Source organism: Triticum aestivum, chromosome 3B (genome assembly GCF_018294505.1).
Source record: "Triticum aestivum cultivar Chinese Spring chromosome 3B, IWGSC CS RefSeq v2.1, whole genome shotgun sequence".
Lineage (NCBI taxonomy): Eukaryota > Viridiplantae > Streptophyta > Magnoliopsida > Poales > Poaceae > Triticum > Triticum aestivum.
This window is the reverse complement of record NC_057801.1, coordinates 37890416-37899900: the sequence shown is the minus strand read 5'-3', so window position 1 is coordinate 37899900 and position 9485 is coordinate 37890416. Positions and strand designations below refer to the sequence as shown.

At 42.2% G+C, this 9485-nt stretch overlaps 1 long non-coding RNA gene across 1 annotated transcript; it reads left to right on the top strand.

Moving 5' to 3' along the window:
- Positions 1-2293: 2293 nt before the first annotated feature.
- Positions 2294-3642, top strand: LOC123068427 (uncharacterized). Its single transcript, XR_006431757.1, has 3 exons — positions 2294-2545; positions 3046-3089; positions 3181-3642. It is a non-coding gene; the product is annotated as an uncharacterized lncRNA (long non-coding RNA).
- Positions 3643-9485: the final 5843 nt, after the last annotated feature.

Below are 9485 nucleotides of genomic sequence, written 5' to 3'. Positions count from 1 at the left end.
GTATTTCCTCCACTTGTATTTGTATATATTCCAAAATAATTCTTTGTAAATTTTCAGGTCATTTGGAGTTCTGAGAATACCTATCTCTGTTGTAGCTTTTTCTGGTCCAAAATTCCAGCTGCCGGCAACCTCCCTCTTCATGTGAAACTTACAAAATGAGAGGGAAAATGCATTAGAATTGCATCATAAAGTAAAATAATTACCCAAAACATAATAAATAATAGTAGGAAAACATGATGCAAAATGGACGTATCAACGTGCCCGATAGATCTCTTTGAAGTGGACCCAGAATGGGCAATACACGACTGGCTCTGCTTACATGTCCCTATTCCTTGGCTCCACCACCACGCCCAATTGGCGGCCCATATGGAAGTGTTTGGCACCGATGAACGCCAAGTTTTTTCTCTGGTTAGCCTCCCTGGACCGCTGATGGACTGCGGAACGAAGAGCGCGTCATGGTTTACCTCACGACCCTCTATGCAAGGTGTGCAGCCAGGAGCTTGAGACCATTGATCATCTGCTTGTCCAGTGTATCTTTTCGAAGATCACCTGGCATGAGATATTATCCTGGTGTCGCCTCCCGGTGCTTCTGCCAAGCGTCGACGTGGCTTTCTTGTGGTGGTCTGCCTCACTTGCCGCTTCTCCGTCAACTTTGTGGAAGGGCCTCAACTCTCTTATATCCCTACTGCATGGAGTATCTGGAAGCATCGAAACCGCTTTCTTCAACGACCACCGACCATCTACCGACGAGCCTGTCCGCACAATCAAGGAGGAGGCTCGGCTCTGGGCAAAAGCTGGAGCTTAAGGACTAGCACTAGTTATCCCTGTAGCCTAGAATGGTTGTATCGAGGCTGAGCAACCTCCAACATGCTCATGCTACGCTCTTGGGGGCATCGATTCGTGCACACCCCCTGTACGTTCTCTCCACATAACAATGATACGATACTCAACAATGCGTATTCACGAAAAAGAACCTTTCCTTGATCAGCAGAGCTAGTTGAAAATATGATATGTGTTTCTTACAATGTGTATTTTGTTTCAGAGGCATATGTTTGATTCTGATGTGTGTGTGATATGCAACTCAGCAGGCAATAATTGGAACCATGCATTAATTGGTTGTCAAATGGCAAAGTGTGTTTGGGCAATGATGGATGAGGAGTTAGTTGAGCATATGGTCCCAATCACTAATGATTGTGGTTAGTTGAGTTGCAACGTACAGTAAGTGATGATTCAAAGCCATTGTTACACTTTGGGCAATATCGTGGGTTCGCGAAAAGGCTATACATGAACAAGAGTATCAATGGCCTCAGTCCATGCGTATTTTGTAAAAAAAATACCTTGTTGATTTGGCTCTAGTTCGTGAGAAGAAACATGATACAATGCCCACCATCTCTAGTGTCCGGCTAAACAAGTGGGTACACCCAGAAGTTGAATGGGTGAAATGAATATCGATATTGCAATCTCACGTAATCAGGACAGGATAGCCTTTGCGGCAATTTGTCGAGATCATACGGGGTTGTTTTTGGGCGCCTCAGCTGTAACAGTGGATGATCTGTTCGATCCAGAAACACTTGAAGCAATGGCACGCAACGAAGGTCTGTTGTTGGCACTCGAGGTCGGTGTACAAAAGGTACAGATCACCACCAATTGTTCTGCAATAGTTAAACACATTCAAGAACCTTTCCTAACTCCAAGGAAGGTTGTGGTGGAGAAATCAAGACAAAGCTCTTGATGACACCTCTCGCGGAAGTGATTCACGAGAAAGTGTGTGTAACACTGAATCAAATGTGCTTGCGAAAGCTGCTACACTGGATCACATTTAATATGTGCTTGCAAACGTGTTTTTGAAAGTCATGAACAATCTTCAAACAAACGTTTTTACAAAAATCAGGATATGTTTTTGAATTCATGAACATTTTTTGAACTCGCAATCATTTTTCAAAATTAGTGAATACTTTACTAATTAGTGAACAACGGACATTACTTAAATTGGTGAACTTTTTTTGAATCCACAAAAAAAACTAATTTGTGAATGGATTTTGAAATTCTTGAGAATATGTGAACATCGATTTGAATTCACAAACTTTTTTTCATATCCATGATTTTTATTGAATTTGCAAGCTTTTTCGAAATTCATGAATTTTTTCCCAAGATTCACGAACATAATTTGAATTTATTTTGAAAATTAAAAGGAAAAAAAAGAAAAGAAAAAAGGTAATTTCATAGTAGTAGTATACTAGTTTTTTGTGGACTTGCAGCGAAGCGACGGGAAACTTTGTGGTGGTGGTGAGAGCGAGGCCGAGTCAGTTAGGTGGTCGGCCCACTTGGCGGCTGGGTGCCTTAAAAAGGAAGGGGTAGGATCCGGCGTGTTGGGACACCATCGCTCGCGTGTTGGAGATCGAGAGAAGGAAACCCTAGCCGCCGTCGTCCAGATCTGCTTGGGTTGGTGGAGGGTATGGCTATGGCGCTGCGCACCATGGCCGCCAAGCTGAAGCAGAAGATCCCCGCCGCTGTCCAGCGGGTTCGCGTCTCTTCTCGTGCTCCGGTTCGTTCCCCATCTCGATTTTCTCGCCCCCTTCCGAGTCTTTGATTGATGCAATCGAATCGATTGATAAAGACATGTTGCGATGCGCGATTAGTCGGATCCATCCGTCGACGTGAGTCTTTCTTCTACTAGTGATGGAGGCCCTGCTGCTTAGGTTGTTGGGTTAAATAAATAAATTTTTGATGATATTAGCAATCGGAATCAACGTGTGCAATCCATCATCTTTCTGTTACCAGAGACACCAGCCAGATGTTGTTAGCTATTTTCATTGATTATTAAATTAGCTATGTAGTTTCAATTGCTGGAATTTCTGAATCTTGTTCGAGAGTCCTGATGATTTTGAGATTTCGGACAGACTGATGACTTTAAGTTGGTGTTAAACCTTGTATATTTAGCTTGGTGTTTTTTACTGAAAATACCAAACTTTACCAATGAAATTATCCATGTCTTTTTGCATTCAACGGCCCCAGTTTTAACGATTCAAACTCTACTGCATGTAGGCACCTGCTGATGCTGACTTCGACCGCTTCGGCCCAGAGTTTCGGTAAGGCACTAAAAACATGCAAGATTGTCGTCTGATTGATTCCTTCATTGTGCAACACGTCCTAACATTCATTCTCATTCCTCTTTGGAAGCCGGGCACTGGACAAGATTGTAGAGAAACACAGGAAGAGGCGCAGGAACGAGGCCTTGGCCTGTGGTGCTGGCTTCAGTCTTGGAGCACTCACCTTTTTGCTTGGGGTCCATCGGCTTGGTTGAAGGAGATGGCTCAATGGTGAATGACTGGAATATCTATCCTGCACCGCATGTTCTACTATCTACTACTGCACCCGCAAGTTCTACTTATCTACTAGTGCTATATCCTGCACCGCAAGTTCTACTATCTACTAGTACTATATATATCATGCATGTTTTAACTAGCCGGTGTACTCTGTAATTCCTGGCTTGTGTGTTATGTAAGATCACTACTGTATGTACAATGGGGATCCAGGTTCTGTGGGATCTAATTTCGGTGGTTGCATGTGGGATGTAAGGGCACTCTATCGCCACTCTTATCTGTTGTTATCAGAGATCTATATTCAGCCGTGTTGTTAATCTGTTGTGGTGTTCTCATGGTCTCAACCTTCGAGTAATGATTCGTATGCATTTTGCTCTATGTTCTGTCTGATTGCTTTGGCTGTGAAGTGTTGTGAAGGCCTCATATCTGTGACTTGTTAATTCTTCTAGTTAGCTCACATTTACCAGTAGTGGGGGAGCAAGAATCCTACTGCCTCTGTTTCTAGAAGTAAGACGTTTTGGCAGTTCAATTTAAACTGTCAAAACGTCTTGCATTTTCAAACAGAGGGAGTACCTAATAAGCCCCTGCCAGATCTAATTGAAGCGTGGAAGCCTGTTCCCTTTGCAATGTCGATTGCCTTTTCTGTGCAAAGAGTTCTTCTCGTGCAAACCTTTTGGGCTGCATTGGAGAATGCATTGGGAAAGAAGAGCACCAATCCTGAGGTTAGCCCACTGTTGCCATTGGCAGAGCCAGGAAAAATGAGTGAGAAGGCTGAGCAAATCATATGGTTTGTGGATGACGCAAATGTCTGTCGTGACCAATCAATGGTGCAATCTTTATTCCTTTCTTCTTTTTTGCGAAAGAGTGCAATCTTTATATTCAATCCAAGGACTGGTCAACTATTCCTGAATGTTTGTTCATTTCCTTTTTCCTTTGCTTTTAGTTCTAGTTTTGTTTAATGGCATAACTGTGGAGTTTGCTGCATATTTCTTGTAGTGATGGAGGCGGGGATAGTTATGGATAGGCACTGCTTAAGCTGTTGGGTTAAATTTTGATATTAGCAATCGGAATCAAGGTGTGCAATCCATCATCTTTCTGTTACCAGAGACACCAGCCAGATGGCTTCGAGTCTTCTCATGTTCTTAGCAATACTAGATCATTGATGGCGCGCGTTGCTGCGCCCTTTTATTTTGACTATAAAATGGTAAAAATGTACAATTGAAGATACACTAATGTTAGAAAAATTACAAAACTTTGGGCATGCATGCATATGCTTACCGTTATGTGTCGAAGAGGAATACGAACATTCATTATCTCACATTGCTGTGAAATATTGTGTTGTGCATCAAAGCATAGAACAATGGTAGCCAAGCATCAAATGCTATCAACTAAGAAAGACCCATTGTACATTTTTTTTTCTTCTGAAGGTGGTAACACTTCTACTTTCATTAATATAGAGATTTTGGGCTATGGTTAGCTCAGCTACAATCAAGAATCCCCAAGGACCCCAGCTACAGGAAATAAGCTTGAAAGAAAGTCCTTTTTATTTGAGTGGTTTCGAGGAGACAATATCCTTTTTCCTTAAACATTCAACAAAAGTTGAATCAAGGAATAATAATTTAACAGGAAATGTTGATTACATGATAGCAAGCATAGCATTATAAATAATGCATATTTAATTGAGAGCATTGACTACAAAATTATAAGGACATTTTACAAAACTTAAAATAATCAAATCATGCGGATAACAACCTGCACATCCTTCCCTGTGTTTGCAGTACAATAGTTCTTGAACACGGGCTGCAGTAGCAAACATATGGTTCAAAATGGATGCTAGTTACACATTTGTTTTTGTTTACTATCTCTGGTTTGGACTATTAAGCAGAGCCTGCAATGCAGAATGTGAGTTAATCTAGGCAGAATACCACGAATAAACTACAAATTGATGCACTTAATTTTTGCCAAGCATAAAAAATTGTGACATATATGTCAATCTAAAGGACATGAAGCCACGCTGCTAGAGGCCTATACAAGACATACATGGCACTTCTATTCAGTTTTATATGTGCCTGTTTAAGGAGACATAATCTGAGTCATAAACATGTAGATCAAAAAATGAAATCAATACTATGCCACAGTCCTGTTCAACATCGATCCATTTGGCTTTATATGTAATGCATATATGTCTGCAAATGACACATTAATCAAAATAATATTAAGAATGATAGAAAATGGAGGTGGCTGCCTGGCAGAAAAGGTAAGCAAGGGTGACTTGCTCATAGATCATTTTCTTCAGTATCACTTTTTCACGAATACCTTTTTCAGTATCACTCAAGCATCATTACAGAACTACATACCTGAGCAAGAGAAAATTTCAATGTTTTGTCAATATGAATGATGGTTACTTGCTTGTGCATTTGTAAAATAACAAAATAAAACCTCCAAAGAAGAACTATAATATGGTGGACATTTGGTGGACCTTTTGCTTATCAATAATATGGCCGTATACAATCTATCTGATGCAGAGGCCGGAGCAAACCCCCTTTTCGAAAAAAAAGAAGAAATATAAACCCTTCAAAAAAAAGGACTAACTATAATATTTTACTGTTAGTCTGTCGTGCGGTGCCGGCCGGACGTTCTGTTCCTCTCTGTTCCTACTCGTGCGTGGTCTCGTCGTTCGTTTTCCGACGCGAGATGAATCTGATCAAGCAAGCCGATGGCTCGTAAACTAAGTACGTTTGTATGTTAGCTACTTTGCTAGCACCTACATAAGGAATCGATCAAGTCACGTGCATGTGTTGTATGTGTGTGTCTCCCGACGGACACTGCACGACGACCTCCGACGCTGCAGCCGCAGGAGAATGGGTAGAGGAAGAGGAACAGGATGTACCATGCTGTGTGGAGGGGACACCGACGCAAAGGCCAGTCCTCGACGGATGTAGCGGCTTGCCGTCGGATGACGTCGTTCTGCTGCCTGCCGTCGGAGGATGCGGCCAGTTAATAAGACACGAGGTGCGTCCTGCCCTTTACGATGAGTCGGACTGTCGGAGAGGAGCACGTCCCCGAGGACAACCACCTCGGCCTTGAGCTCGAACCACCCGAGAAGGACGCCGTCATCGTGGTCAACACCCATGTCCTTCTGGCCCGCGTCTTCTTTCGGCGAGGCGTCATCGGGAAGGTGGAGGCGCAGTCGCTCGTCCCTCTCTGGGTTCTCGTCACCAGCATGGCCGGTGGGGGTCTGGACTCTTGACGCGGTGAAAACGGACGCTTTACTGCGGCACTTCAAGATCAGCTGATCAGCTCCAATAGCCCACATGCGGCATTGCCCGCCGGAGTAGCTGCCAATTAACTGCATGCCTTCAATTTTGTTACCGGAGTAGCTGCCCGGTCCAGCGGCCAGAAGTAGTGCTCAAGAGTTTGATTAGACGGCCAAAAACGCTTAGAACTGGAGATCCGATGGCCAAGAATGCTACTGGACTGAGATGGTTGGAAAGGTGCTCAGTTTTAATATATCTAAATAGTTATTGTGATTAAAGTAGCAATATAGTTTCAATTGCTGGAATTTCTGAATGTTCTTCTAGATTCTTGATTTTGAGATTTCGGATAGATAGATAGATGCCAAAGTTGGTTAAACCTTCTATATTTAGCTTCAGGTTTTGAACTGAAAATACCAAATTGTACCAATGAACACCACTCATCCAAACAGGATGAAGTACTTGTTTTTGGAAATCATCATGTGGCATCCAGTCCAGAATCTCTCTGTTGACCTAGACAGACGCAATAGATGTTTTTATATGAAATTATCGATGTCATTGCAGCCTGCATTAGCTGCTCCCATTTTTAACGATTCAAACTCAACTGCATGTAGGCACCGGCTGATGCTGACCTCGACTGCTTTGGCCCAGAGTTTCGGTAAGGCACTAAACATGCAAGATTGTCATCTGATTGATTCATTCATTGCGCAATCAATAATCCTAGGCGTACAGGCCGTTTACAGGGTTGTTACAGAGCCTTCCTTAAAACTCTCTGCCCCCCCCCCCCCCCCCCGACGAAACTTGCCTGCTCCCCGCCTGTGTGCCCATCCGTGCTCCCGCATACGTGGCTTGATTTGATTGGAACAAAATAAGGCCCGGCCCCACCCCTTAAAATCAGGAGGGAGATTATTATATTAGAAAGGAAAAAAGGAAAAAGACAGCCGTAGGATGAAGTGGGAGCACGGATGGAAGCATGGAAGGGAGCAGGCAAGCCGGATCCCCCCCCCCCCCCCCCCCGATTTTCAACCAGGGTGGCCCGCCTCACTCTCCTTCTTTCCAATCACCCTTTGCCAGGTCAGCATGTAACCAATCCCAGCCCGTAATTGCCTGTATGTGTAGCATTACTGTTGCGCAATACATCCTAACATTCACTCTCCTTCTTCTTTGGGAGCCGGGCACTGGAGAAGATTATAGAGCAACACAAGAAGAGGCGCAGGGACGAGGGCTTGGCCTGTGGTGCTGGCTTCAGTCTTGGAGCACTCACCTTTTTGCTTGGGGTCCGTCGATTCGATTGAACGGATGGGTCAATGCCTGGGATATCTATCCTGCACCGCATGTTCTACTATCTACTACTATATCCTGCACCCAACGTTCTACTATCTACTACTCCCTCCATTCCACACTGTAGTGCGCCTGCGTTTCCCGAGATCTATGTTTGACTGTAAATTTAACCAACGAGACCGATTGCGGCGGGAGCAAAAATTATATCACTGAATTCATACTGAAAATACGAATTTAGTGGTATAATTTTTGCCAGTGTACTATCTACTACTATCCTGCATGTTTAATTAGCCAGTGTACTCTGTGATTTTTGGCTCGTGTGTTATGCAAGATCACTACTCTATGTATAATGGGGATCCAGGTTCTGCGGGATCTAATTTCGGTGGTTGCATGTGGGGATGTAAGAGCACTCTATCGGGACATGGAGTATTTGATCCCGAGCTCATATGCTCTGCATGAACAGTAAAATGTACTCTCTCTGTCCTAAAATATAAGAACGTTTTTAACACTACACTAGTGTCAAAAACGTTCTTATATTATGAGACGGAGGGAGTAAAAAATAGTAAAAGAATTCAAAAAAAATCTGATTTTTTTATGAACATTGATGAATTTTCCAACTGCGTGCAAAATTTCAGGTTGAAATGACATCCGTGGAGGCCTGGGCCAAAAAAATAAAATCGATGGTCCAAAAAGACTATTGTTAGAAGCATTTTGGAGCATCAATTTTGTTATTTTTGCCCAGACCTCCACGAATGTTATTTCGGCTTGAAATTTTGCATGCAGTTAGAACAATCATCACAAAAAAATTCCGATTTTTTTTTATTTTTTTATCTTACTGTTCATGCACGAGCATATGAGCTCAGGATCAAAACAACACTTTTGCACTCTATCGGCACTCAGAGATCTATACTGAGCCGTGTTATTAATCTGTTGTGGTATTCTCCTGGTCTGAACATTCGAGTAATGATTATGAGGGATCGTATGCATTTTGCTCTTTGTTCTGTATGATTGCTTCGGCTGTAAAGTGTTGCTAGGGTGCTACGAAGTCCATGTGAGGGACTTGTTCATTCTGCAGGTTAGCCTACACTAGTCATCAACCGGCACGGGCTAGCTATTTGAGTGCCTCTTAAATGTTTAGACTATTTGTAACATGTTAACTTTTTTAGGAATATAAATTTATTCACAATAAGTTTAGGAGTATATAATTAAAAATCAAGATACAGAAAATACACCAGTAAGAGTTATTTAAGCTTCAATCAAAACTGAAACTTATATAAACAAGGGAACACAATTTATTTTCTAAAAAGCGGAGCTTATATCTTAGCAGATAATCAACAACAAATTTGCACTGATCATAGATGCAGCCTTGTTTTCTGAACAATAACTAAAATCATCAACATTAAAAATCCCAACTATTGTGTTGTGGTTGGGGGATCCTGCAACATTATAGATGTAATGCTTGCCATTTAAAATAAAAGGCATCGCTATTGTTGTTCAATATAAAAAGTAGTGTATGAAGTGGCCTAGAGAGATTACAAATTAAATATTTATCATCACTGAATCCAAAGCCATGTTTATACTTTCCTCTCAATCAGGATTTCACATTGAATATTTGTACATCTTTTTA